This window comes from Vicia villosa, linkage group LG5 (genome assembly GCF_029867415.1).
Source record: "Vicia villosa cultivar HV-30 ecotype Madison, WI linkage group LG5, Vvil1.0, whole genome shotgun sequence".
Classification (NCBI taxonomy): Eukaryota; Viridiplantae; Streptophyta; class Magnoliopsida; order Fabales; family Fabaceae; genus Vicia; species Vicia villosa.
Window position 1 is genome coordinate 174,071,918 of NC_081184.1, and position 12,751 is coordinate 174,084,668.

The 12,751-nt window shown below is 33.3% G+C and overlaps 1 long non-coding RNA gene across 1 annotated transcript; it reads left to right on the forward strand.

Annotated features, from left to right (window-relative positions):
* The first annotated feature begins 682 nt into the window (after window positions 1-682).
* Window positions 683-12,139, forward strand: LOC131604069 (uncharacterized). The gene is made up of 5 exons (XR_009284614.1): window positions 683-1,211; window positions 1,306-1,417; window positions 1,629-1,685; window positions 1,773-4,341; window positions 10,056-12,139. It is a non-coding gene; the product is annotated as an uncharacterized LOC131604069 (long non-coding RNA).
* Window positions 12,140-12,751: the final 612 nt, after the last annotated feature.

Genomic DNA, 12,751 nt, shown 5'->3' on the forward strand with positions numbered 1-12,751 from the left:
TGCATAAGGACAAAAATTCGGGTCCTTCTATATTTAATTACCTCCCGCCATTGATACCATGAAGACTAAAGTCATTCATGCTATTTGGCTTGGGATAATTAAATAGGGGCATCTGTCGTACCCCGATTTTTGCCCCAGTCATTTTTCAACTATTTCACAATCCATTTGCAATCCTTTGCATTGACGGTGTCTGGGTTATTAGTTGACTGTTTGTGAAGTCCATTGGCCCAGTCGTTTTGCTAATCTCGTCGTATCTAAGCTGTGATTGATTTTTGCACCTTGTATATCTGATTTCCTTGCATCATGTGTTAATTGAATTAATAGTTAATTTTATTATTATCAAAATTAATATTTCCTTTAATAATTAAATTTACTATTAATTTATTTAGCATTGTAAATAATATTTAATTTCTTCTTATCTTTTAATTAAAGATGCATTCAAAATAAGTATTTTAATTAAATTTACATTATATTAAATATTTTTTAATAATATATATATATATATATATATATATATATATATATATTCAATTTTATTACTTTTTTATTTATATGGTTATATATAAAAAAAAATTGCAAATAAAAAGGGTTTGTTTCTTTGGGCCAAATTCCTTTTTATTAGAGTCCATTTACTTTTTTACATTAAACAAAATAGTAAAAAAAAAAAAAAACAAAAAAATAACACAGGATTTGTCTTCATCTTGCTGCTCCACCATCCCAGCATCTCTGCACAAAACCTGTCCAACTGCTATCTCTTGCTGCTCTGCACATTACTCCAAATCATTCACAAAAATGAGCACACAAACCTGCATCAGTGAAAGCACGAAGAAGACTTACTAAATAAGTTCAAATCAGTTTCAATTTTCCCTTCGGTCCCTCAAAACCTCACTCAATCTCACTCAGCGATACACACCCCATACGAATCTGAGTCACACACAAAACAACAAATACAGCACAACCTGCAAAGAAACTCTCAACTTTCACCTCAACGTTCAACCACAACTCACCCTCAACAGCAATAATCGAACCTACAGCCTCACCAACAAACACACGAAACTTCACCTCCCTCAAACACATCGCACCACACCACTCTACAGTAGTCACACACGAACTGCACACAAAACGCATAGAAATCCAGAAGCGAGAAGGACGACCAAGAAGAAAAGAGTCAAGGGCGCTTACCTGAAGGTGTTGAATCCGCTCCATCGAGGGTATCTCCGACGTAACCTCATCTCTATTTTTGTAACTTGCTTTCCGCTTTGCCCGATAATTATTGTAATATTTAATCTGAATCAATATTGAAAGATCGGGGATTTAGGATTTTTGTTGTTGCTCGGGAGGAGGCTTAAGAGTCGACAGATCTTCATATCTTCATTCGTTTCGGTTGTCCCTTATTGCCTTGATCAATCTTGTCCAGGTACCATGTTGTGACATAATTTTTTATCCTATTTTCTTCTTGTTAGAACGTGAGAAAATTTAATATGAATGGAAATTAATTTTTGTATTCTATCACCAATAGTTGTAACTAACCTCTAAATTAGTTTTTACAAATGTACCCGGCTCAGCTCTAATAGTTGCAGTCTAGTCACCAATAGTTGTAACTTTGTTGTTTTTTAAATGTCAATTAGCTGGATGGGCAAAAGTATCCGTCTGAACTCCGTGGAGCAGTTAATCATTTCCTTCAGGTATGCTGAAATTTTTTTGTGCTTCTCTTTGTGAGCAATTATACAAAAGTCTTAATGGTCTGAACTCAGCTTGTTCAACTTCAACAGAATAACAAATCACATTCAAAGAAAGACGATTCACTGTATAAGATTTTATGCAAGATGTTGGATGGTAATCTGGATTCACCATCTGATATCTCAGAGTCTAAAGTTTGGTTTGCCTTGTATCATCCAAAGGTAGTACCACCCATTAACTTTCTATTGAATTTCAGTGTCTATAATCATGAAGTGTGAATGGTCATCAATTTTCTGTTAGTATTTATGAGCTTCATTCTTATTTGATATGGTATAGGCTGATGTTAGACGAACTACACTGTGTGATAATCATGTTGCCTCCGAGTCGTGTTTTCTTTCTTTTTCAAGAAATGCACAAACCCTAAAAACATGTTGCCTTTAAATTGTGTGTTTTCTCTCTCAATGAATTCCATTTCGTTTCTCATAGTTCTTGTAATACCCTACCAATATGCGTCTAGAATCATATCAGTAAAATATTAATAACTGGTACTGAGTACAAACAAAAGCTAGGAATAATGATATAAATTGCATACATTTATAAATCATCTCGAAGATGGATACAACGAATATGTCTACACAGTAATAATAATATACGGCGGAAGAAAAGATTAGGCACGGTCTTCACGACATCCGAAACCATGGAATCAACTCCGAATCGCATCACACGATTCGAATCCTCAATAATATGGACCGTAGGGAAACATGGATTCTCATCGAATTGCATCGCACAATTCAACTCATCAAACCCATGGAATCAACTCCGAATCGCATCACACGATTCGAATCCTCAATAATATGGACCGTAGGGAAACATGGATTCTCATCGAATTGCATCGCACAATTCAACTCATCAAACCCATGGAATCAACTCCAAATCGCATCACACGATTCGAATCCTCAATAATGAGAACGATAAGGGGAAGGTATTGGTTCGCATCCCCGGGAGTTCATCCCCGAAGAATACTCCTGAACTACAGAGCACCAATCAATCCCGAGCGTCACACCCGAGAAGGACCTTCATATATGGCCTGGGAGCATCCTTGGACATCGCATCACAAGGACAACCACATATAAGTAACAAGCATCGCACCGGTTACTACCCTCATGCCCATTATGTAACCCTTCGCCATGGCACAGCCTTGTTAGTTGACCTCCGTTAATCCTTCATAATATACATTCTAAGGATTACCTCGCCATTATGGTTATTGAGTAAACATCCTCTTAACACTTATGTTAATTGTATAACCTTTCATCTCTTGGTCCATATAACTCAATCTGTCATTACATGACTTAATTATCTTTAATTAATCATGTATTATACTTAGGTTAGTTTATATAAACCCAAGAGTCAATCATACATGTAACATACTAATATTTCACCAAGTTTTACTTTATTAAACAAGATACAAAATATACATTTGGATTTTAGTAATATTTAGAAGTATGATAGAGTTATGGAAGCTTAGGCATCTCATAGCCCTTTCTGTTAGCTTTCCAACGATATAAAATTTGCGTCAATCGGATATACGATGCAAAAGTTATGAATTTATGAAGTTTCGAAAAAGCTGCCCAAACAGTGATGTAACGGGTTACATGAATCATGTAACCGGTTACATGGCCCAAAAATTGCGTTTTCCCCCCTTTTTCACACATGTAACCGGTTACATCAACCATGTAACCGGTTACATCGCTTACAGACCCAAAAATTCTGCATTTTAGGAGTTCTAAACCAGACCCAAACCCCTCTAATTGATTCCCAGCATCATAATTTAATCCCAAACGAATTTACAACATGCAATAGTGATCTAATGTACATATTACATACATAAAACACAATCTCATCATTAAATCAAACATGCATCAAGTTAGCTCACACTAAAACCCTTAACATACAAATTCTTCCCCAAATTCTACCCAAGGTTTCTAATCTAATGGAACTCACCTTGAATAGGGAAGAGATTCTGAATTCCAAGCTTAGAAGGAGATGACGATGAAGACCAATTCTGACTTGGGAGATGAAGGAGAAGATGATGCACTTGATCATGGTTCTTTCTCCAAAATCACCTAACTCCTCATACATGCATCCATGGAGAAATAATTTGATGCCTCTTCTTCCTTTCCCTTCCTTTCACGTTTTCTCTCTATCTTTCCCCCAAAATTCTGATTTTGCTAAGGCAAGAATGAGTCATTTCCACCAAACTAGTCTTTAAGTTCCTATTTAAGTAGTGGAATGACCACACTACCCTTCAACCATGACATAATTACCAAGGTGCCATCTAGTTCAATTCTAACCAATCCTTAGAATTTCTAACAACTTCTCTTAATAACTATTAACTATCCATAGGTCTCATGCTTAGAGAAATAAGGTTGTTACAGTTCTTTCGCTAGTCTTTTCTGTTATCGAAGCTTTTAATCACTATATTTTGGTTCAAACATGGAGTCCCACTTCTTGTCGAGATTTGCCTTGCATTATTCCCCCAGTGGAGAATCATTTTCATCTACACGGATTATGGCCGAAGGAACTCCATGACCCTTCTCAACCTGCATATCGTGGACCGGGAAACATCGATGGTCAACTTTCCAAGGGGCTCACGGCAATGAGGTAATATTTTTATTTTTGTTTTATGCTACACCATACTACCGTGCATATATAATATTGATCTTCAGTGTTACCATTCTGTTTCAGTCTTAATCGTTCTCGCAAGTATGAACTTATTGCTTTGCTGAATATTTAATTGATTGCTTTGATTTATAAATTGAATTGTTGAATTGATGATGAAGATTCTTGAACAAAATTATGCACGTAAGGCGTTTGTTTTAATTCTGGACATCGTTTTCTTTCTTATGACATAGAGTTTTTTTTGACGGAAAGCTAACTTCTATGACTTACAGTATTATGTGATAGTGGATTCTGGATATTGTGAACGTAATAAATAGATCCTGTGTCATTTAGCTTGTGTTCAATTGTTGATTCCATATCCGGATTGATTTGCTTTACTTAATTTCCACATGTCGAGACTTTGTTGCTTGTGTTGCTAATTGTTGAAAAAATTAAACAAGTTGAGATGATGTTCATGAGATTGATTCTTTTTTTTTCTTCTTTTTCTTTTCACGATACTTGAATCTAGTTGGTGATAATTGTTAATCATGTAGAGTTGTTGTTGGTGTGAGTCATGGGAGATTCGTCCGCGAGAATTCATGTTGATGATAATGTTTGATGAGAACTAGTTGTTGGCTTGGGATTCTTTTTATGATTAATTGATGATATGGACTTTGATTAATTGAATGTTGCTGAATTTGGATTAGTAATACACGCTGTTCATTTTCCTTATGAATTGTATGGAGATAACATGCTTTGACAGGATTGTTGAATTCTATTTGGTTGATTATATCACATGTTGAGAGACTTTGTGGATACTTAGCTTATTGAAACATGAATTGATGAAGACATGTTCTCCTCTTGTGGTGTGATTGGTTGGTTATCTTTGTGTATGCTCTTACTGCATTTCGTTGTGATACACTTGCCGCACCGTGTGAAGTTTTGTCACTAAACGCTAGTTTAAGATGGAAGCATGCTTTGTTGTGTTTATGACAATAATAATTGTTGTTTGTGTTGAGTAATGATGGAGTGGATTTTGTTGATGACATTATTGTTGTGAAGAAACATACTTGCTGTGCTAATGCTGGAAAATTTGATGATGTTTTGGTGGAGTTTTGATGATATTTTGGTGTTATTTTGATGATATTTTGTAGCTGGAAATTCAATGATGTTTTGGCGATTGTTTTGGTACTCTAAAGGTGCATGAAATGGTATTAACATGCGTGCATGATTGCTGAAAATTTTGAGTGATAATTGTTGGTGCTTGACATAAAAATGGATGAAAATGGTGGATTAAAAAGGATAGTAATGCGGAATTTTTGCTTGAGGACTTGTTTTGATGTTCATTAGTTGAATAATGGTGACAATGGCTTTGTTCTTAATTGTTGGTTGATTACATGAGTTGGAAACATGATTGTTGAGCTTTAATTGGTAGTATAATCTATTTTTTGTTGCCATGAGCTTGTGTTGTTGTGAAAATTGACAAATATTGGAAAGAGCTTTGCTATCATTTGTTACATTTTCAAATTTGGTGCTATTTCTTACTTGATGGATTGTCATCAAAGTATATGCTAACAGCAACACTAGAAGTCAAGTAAAGGTTAATAAATAAATTTAAAACCAAATTAAGTGCTCCCTCATCATATCTCTTATTAGAAGAGAGCCAAAATTTTGTAGATTCTTCTACGTATAATACTACTGTCTTGAAACCAAAGAACAACACTAACGTAACATATATTCTCAACTTAGTTGTTTAGGAAAGAAAACCTAATAGAGTATCGGCAACAAAAAACCTGAAAGTTTGGAATCATTATATATATGCTCAAAATTCTCCTATATATCTTTATCTTCAAATGTGAATGAGGCAACGACTGCACCACCTCATAGCAGCCTCATAGCAACGGTAGTGGTGCATGGTTAGCATATAACTGCGGCGTCCGACCATCCAGCAATGTTTACATAACATCAGCCTCCAATCAAACCCAACTTCTAGGAAGGACGGTTGTCTCTACCAACTGGGGACTGCTTGGGTCACCTACTTTGCAAACAAAGCATCTGGAGAAAATCAGAGTATTGGAAATATAACTGTCCCCTGAAACTAAAGTTACTATTACTACATTATATGTGACATGAACAAAAATGATTTAAAATAAAGGTTTTGGTTTAAAAATAATGGTTTGAAAATAATAACGGTGGGTGGTTTGACTAGTCGCGTGTGGTAGATTGTACACAATGCAATTTGTGTTTTTCTTAAAACACAATATGCACAGTTTGAAATAGTCTTTTATGGGGATTAACATTGATTCATAGAATAACATATATCACTCACACAATATTCAGAAGAATATCCACCGAGCATCCTTAATAAAAATCCAATGTTGGAGAGAGTGACTCTATAATTTCTGGCGCAGATGTGAGAGCCTTCCCAATAATGCTCATATTAGGCCTAGACCAAATATTAGAGTACAACGTTAAATGGTGAGTCCAACTATGAAAATATAAAATAAAATAAAATGGAATTAGTGATATAGTAACATTCAAATTCAATTTCATTTTGTTGTAATTTTGCCACACACAATATTAAGACAATGAATATCATTGTTACTAAACGACGAAGTGTTTTAATGCTGGATGTTTTAGGAAGATGATTGACTGGTTGAGGAGACTTGACGTTGGATTTTATAGTTGGACTCTTGACAGCTGCTCGAGGTGTCGTAATATTGCATTTTGATGGACAATATTTGACTGCTCGAAGAGCCTTGATGTAGGACCTTATAGCAAGACTTTTTACTTCTAGAGGTGTCTCAATGTTGGAGTTTGTAGTACGTGTTTCACTCGTCGAGGAGCCTTAAGTTTGTTTGAATTAGTAGCACGACTCGGTGGTGATGGTGGGTTTACATACGTGACATATTGAAACTCAATTGGACAATTACCCCTGTGGGGACAGTCTATAAAGTGATAAAAATCACGTAAAATATTTGACTTTATAGACTGTTCCCACAGGGTCAATTGTCCATTTAAGTTTCAATATGTCTAGTATGTAAACCCACCACCAGCGAGTCGTGCTTTTGATTCAAACAAACTTAAGGCTCCTCGACGAGTGAAACATCGTACTACAAACTCCAACATTAAGACACCTCTAGAAGTAAAAAGTCTTGCTATAAGGTCCAACATCAAGGCTCTTCGAGCAGTCAAATGTTGTCCATCAAAATGCAACATTACGAAACCTCGAGTAGCTGTCAAGAGTCCAACTATAAAATCCAACGTAAGTCTCCTCAACCAGTCAAACATCTTCCTAAAAAATCCAGCATTATGGCACCTCGTCGTTTAGTGACAATGATATTCATTGTCTTAATGCCGTGTGTGGCAAAATTGCAACAAAATGAAATTTTATTTGAAGTTTAGTATATCACTCAAGCCATTTTATATTTTCATAGTTGGTCTGGCCCTTTAACGATGTACTCTAATATTTGCAGTTGTAGCAGCATTATGTGTGCAGGGTGAAGCCGATTTTAGGCCTAATATAAGCATTCTTGTGAAGGCTTCCACACCTGCGTCAGAAATTATAGAGGCACTCTCCAACATTAGATTTATATTAGGGTTGCTCTGTGGATATTCTTCTAGATATTCGTATGATATATGTTAGTATATGAATCAATGCTAATCCCTTTAAAAATTTATTTCAAACTGTGTATATTGTGTTTTAAGAAGAACACAAATTGCATTGCGTACAATCTAACCACACGTGAATAGTCAAACTACCAACTTGTATTATTTTCAAACCAAAACCTTTGTTTTAAATCATTTTTGTTCATGTCACATATAATGTAGTAATAGTAACTTTAGTTTCGGGGGACAGTTATATTTCCAATACTCTCATTTTCTCCGGATGCTTTGTTTGCAGAGTAGGTGACCCAAACAGTCCCCAGTTGGTAGAGACAACCGTCCTTCCTAGAAGTTGGGTTTGATTGGAGGCTGATGTTATGTTGACATTGCTGGATGGTCGGACGTTGCAGTTGTATGCTAACCATGTACCACTATCGCTACTATGAGTTGTTGCCTCATTCACATTTGAAGATAGAGATATATAGGAGAATTTTGAGCATATATATAATAATTTCAAACTTTTTGGTTTTTTGTTGCTGATACTCTATTAGGTTTTCTTTCCTGAACAACAAAGTTGAGAATATATACGTTAGTGTTGTTCTTTAGTTTCAAGACAGTAGTATTATACTTAGAAGAATCAACAAAACTTCGGCTCTCTTCTAATAACAGATATGATGGAGGAGCACTTAAGAATTTGGTTTTGAATTTATTTCTTAACCTTTACTTGCCTTCTGGTGTTGCTTTTAGCAAATACTCCCTCTGGTCCCATTTATAAGAAAAGATTCTCTTTTTAGATACATTGAATAAATAATGTATCTAGACAACATATTTTTCAGATACATTATTTATTCAATATATCTAAAAAGGGAATCTTTTCTTATAAATGGGACCGGAGGTAGTATATGTTTGGATCTTGATATCATGATTTTCACTGCGTTCTAATTTCTATAATGAAATGTAAAAAACATACCTGGATCCATGTCGGTGTTTCTGGAATTTTACAATTAATAACTTCACGATTGTATATGCAAAATTGTATTTTCTGTGATTTATGATAGTTTGCATATTGGTAACAGTAATTATTACGGAATAGTATGTTTTTTATGTTTGTATTTTGATTTTTCGATAGTTATTAATTGGTATTGATATGTATCATAATTAATTTTGATATGCATGTTGCCGTAATGAACAGTGGTTTGTAAGACTTGTTCATAATTGAAAGTGAATATGGATGGCCACTTATTGCATAATAATACCATGTCTCTTTATATTATACTCAGTCATTTCTGTATTGTGGCTTCATAAAAATGTTGAAAACTAAACATAAAAGTTCATCATAAATGCTAAAATCATAAACTGTGCATTGCATTGTATATTTCTAATATTGATATATGTTAAAGGGTAGGTACTCAAACGAGTTCTAACAAAAGGAGTGGGTAGAATTCTAAATAATTTAGATTTTTCTCCCACAGTTTTAATTACTTCAAGTGTTTGAGAAATTTGGCATATTTTAGAATCTTCTTAATTACTTCAATGAGTGAAATGTTCACTTCCACGTTTTTGAATGTATCTAATGCTTACTTGTCTCTATTTTCCTCATCTATTTTTTAGTCTTCATTGCTATTTGAGGGTGAGGAAGTGGTTTAGTGTTCTTGTTTACATCAATGGTTTCAGGTTTAGGTTCAGGTATATTTCTCGGGTGTTTCTTTAACATTTTTTTTTCCGATCTAAAACTAGTGACACTTCAATTAGGATTATTTGAATTCACTATTGTTTGAGCATGTGATTGATTGAAAATTTTAGTTGTCCAATATTGGTCTAATTTTTGAATGGTGAAATGTGTTCTTTGTTAAAATTGTAAATTTTGAACAGCCATTTGGATGAATAGTTATTCACTAATCTAGTGTTGAGGACATGTAGACACTAGTTTTTGAATCACCCCAGTAGTCATTAAAAAATTCTCTATAAATCTTCCTAATGCCACATATCCCTTTTCTAATACAAGAAGCTCTTGAGGCAGGCAGTAAAAAATATATCTATGAATACTTTCTTCTAATCATTCCAGCTTGCAATATAATATGCCTGAAAGTAGTACAACTAATCTATCTCAGCACCTTGAAGATACTCTCAACTTGATATGGTCTTTCGTGACTCCCTCGGGTTTCAGTGGTGTAGATCATGCTACATAAAATTATTTCAAGTACTAATGAGGATTCTCTCCTGCAAAACCACTAAACTTTACCAACAAGTGTATCTTGCTAGATTTAAGCTCAAATAGTACAGTCAGGTAGGTTATTCTCAATACACAATGCTTGATAAGTGACATTAGGTATATCTAGCTCTATTGTAGATCTTTGAGGTTCATCCATATTATCCATATTATGATTAGTAAATTCAGTATTAGAATCAAATAAAATATGATTGAACAACAACACAATATTCCAACAGTGACCCTTTTACTCAAAGCAAAGTGGAAAATGAAAAAAAAAACGATTAAAATTAAATATAAAATAGCAACAAAAATTTCTAACAGTATCCTTATTACTAAAATCTAATTGGAAAAAAAAATGTAAGTTTTTTTTTTTTTTGGATTTTTTCAAAAATACAACAAATTCAAAAGTCAATCTAAAGGAAGGAATTTGAAATTTTTAGAGTGAAAACATCTAAGGGAGTCATGTTCTTTGATTTATTTGTGATTCTATGGGAACATTTTGGTTCTTTGATTTATTTGTGATTCTATGGGAACATTTTGGTTCTTTGATTTATTTGTGATTCTATGGGAACATTTTGGTTCTTTGATTTATTTGTGATTCTATGGGAACATTTTGGAACAATCTGAATAATTGCTCAATGGTCACTTGCGTGATTATTTGGAATATTTACCTATATACTACAACCTTGTAAATCAATAAAATAAAACATGAATGCTAATAGGATTTTAAAATTGACATTATTGTTAGAGGATCCCCAATAATGACGTTAATTTGATTTATTGTCTCACACAAGTCTAAAAAGAACTAATAAAAATTGTAGTTTATAGAAGTGACACTTGAGTTGTATCGCATAAACTCCTAATTCAATTGACTAAATTTATAATGAATAAAGTTATAAAGTGGACTTTTCGAGTTTGCACGATTTTAAGAAAATTCGATAAAAATGTGTTTGAGTACAAATCTATTGATCTGCTAAATCGTCAACTCTGACCTATCAGTTCTATAATTCAATCTCTAATTTCAATTTTATTCACTACTACAAAAAAAAATACATTTTATGACAAGGTAAATAATAGGCACGCCACATTTTAAATTTAAAAAAAATAAGTTACATACTCCCTCAGTTGAACTGCCAACCTAGTAAAAAAGTATACAGGGAACACGTCTTTGAATCCAAACAACTGTATTTTAGCAACTTTTAATATTTTATATTTTTGTTTATGGCCTATTACCTCAGGTGAGCTGACAATCGAGGGAAAAAATATTAATGGAACACGCCTTCAAATTTTAGCACCTTTTATTTTATTTATATTTTAATTTATGACCTATTACTTTGGTTGAGCTATCAACCGAAGGGAAAAGTACTAGGGGACACACCTTCCAATACCAGCAACTACATTTTAGCAGGGCCGGTCCCGACTTTTTAGAGGCCCGGGACAAATAAATAAATGGGCCCATAATAAAAAACACGTGTATAATTCGCCTCCAAAATGAAGAAGAATCTCGGAGACAAGATAAAAAATATGAAGTCTTGATTATTTCGAACAATAAAAATAATTTCAATGTAGATAAGTAGCCATATGCAAATCATTAAGAATTCAAAATCAAAATATAATTAACTGAATTAAGAATGAGAATCTTTAGATTGCTTTAAGTGTTCCATTTTCTATGTAACATCCACCCTCTCAAATAATTGCAATTGACGTTTTCTCTGAAAAATCAAATCATATGGCTAAAAAATGTAGGAGTAGGGGTAAACCATGTCCTGACCATAATAGGCAGGTTTACTTGATTGATAAATAATTTATGGTGAATTCTTATCAACCCAACTCAAAAAGTTGGGTAAAGTTACCTCCTTTGTAAAATGCTTTGAAAATAACAAACATTTATAGTATTTTAATATTTTAATAAATAATTAAATGTATTAAATGAGATGAAATCATGTGATTGGTTGGAGGTACACTACCCAACTTTTTGTGATGGGTAGAGAAGTTTTTCCCATAATTTATTTCTATGATAAAAAAATAATAAATCAAAGCATAAGTGATGATAAATTTAATTTCATCATAAAAATCTATAATAAATTAGGTAATTATATGACAAACTTTTAAATATTTAATTATAATATGTAAATAATTTCTAAAATTTATATACTAAAATAAATTAAAATAAAATTATAATAGTTCCAATTAATAACCATTAAAAATAAATTTTATAATAACCATTAAAAATAAATTTTGGATTTAAAATTTAATTATAAATGTTAATCGATTATAAACAAATTATTTTATAATAAAATTAGAAATATTAATTAGTTAAAATGAGAGAGTTATGGCACTAAGTTAATTAAATATGCCAACTGTACTTATGTAGGTAGTAAAAAAAACAACCTGAACTTTAGAAAGTAAGCCCAAACCCGAGTTGAGAACACTTCACCCGCCCAGCAATTGCAAATCCGCTAGGCCACAAGTAATGTGTTATGTTTTCCATTTTGCTAAAAGCTATATAATTTAATATTTCAGTGTTATTAATTTTTAACTACACCTCCCAAATTTTGAGGCCCCCATTTTGTTGAGGCCCTGGGCTGTGGGCCT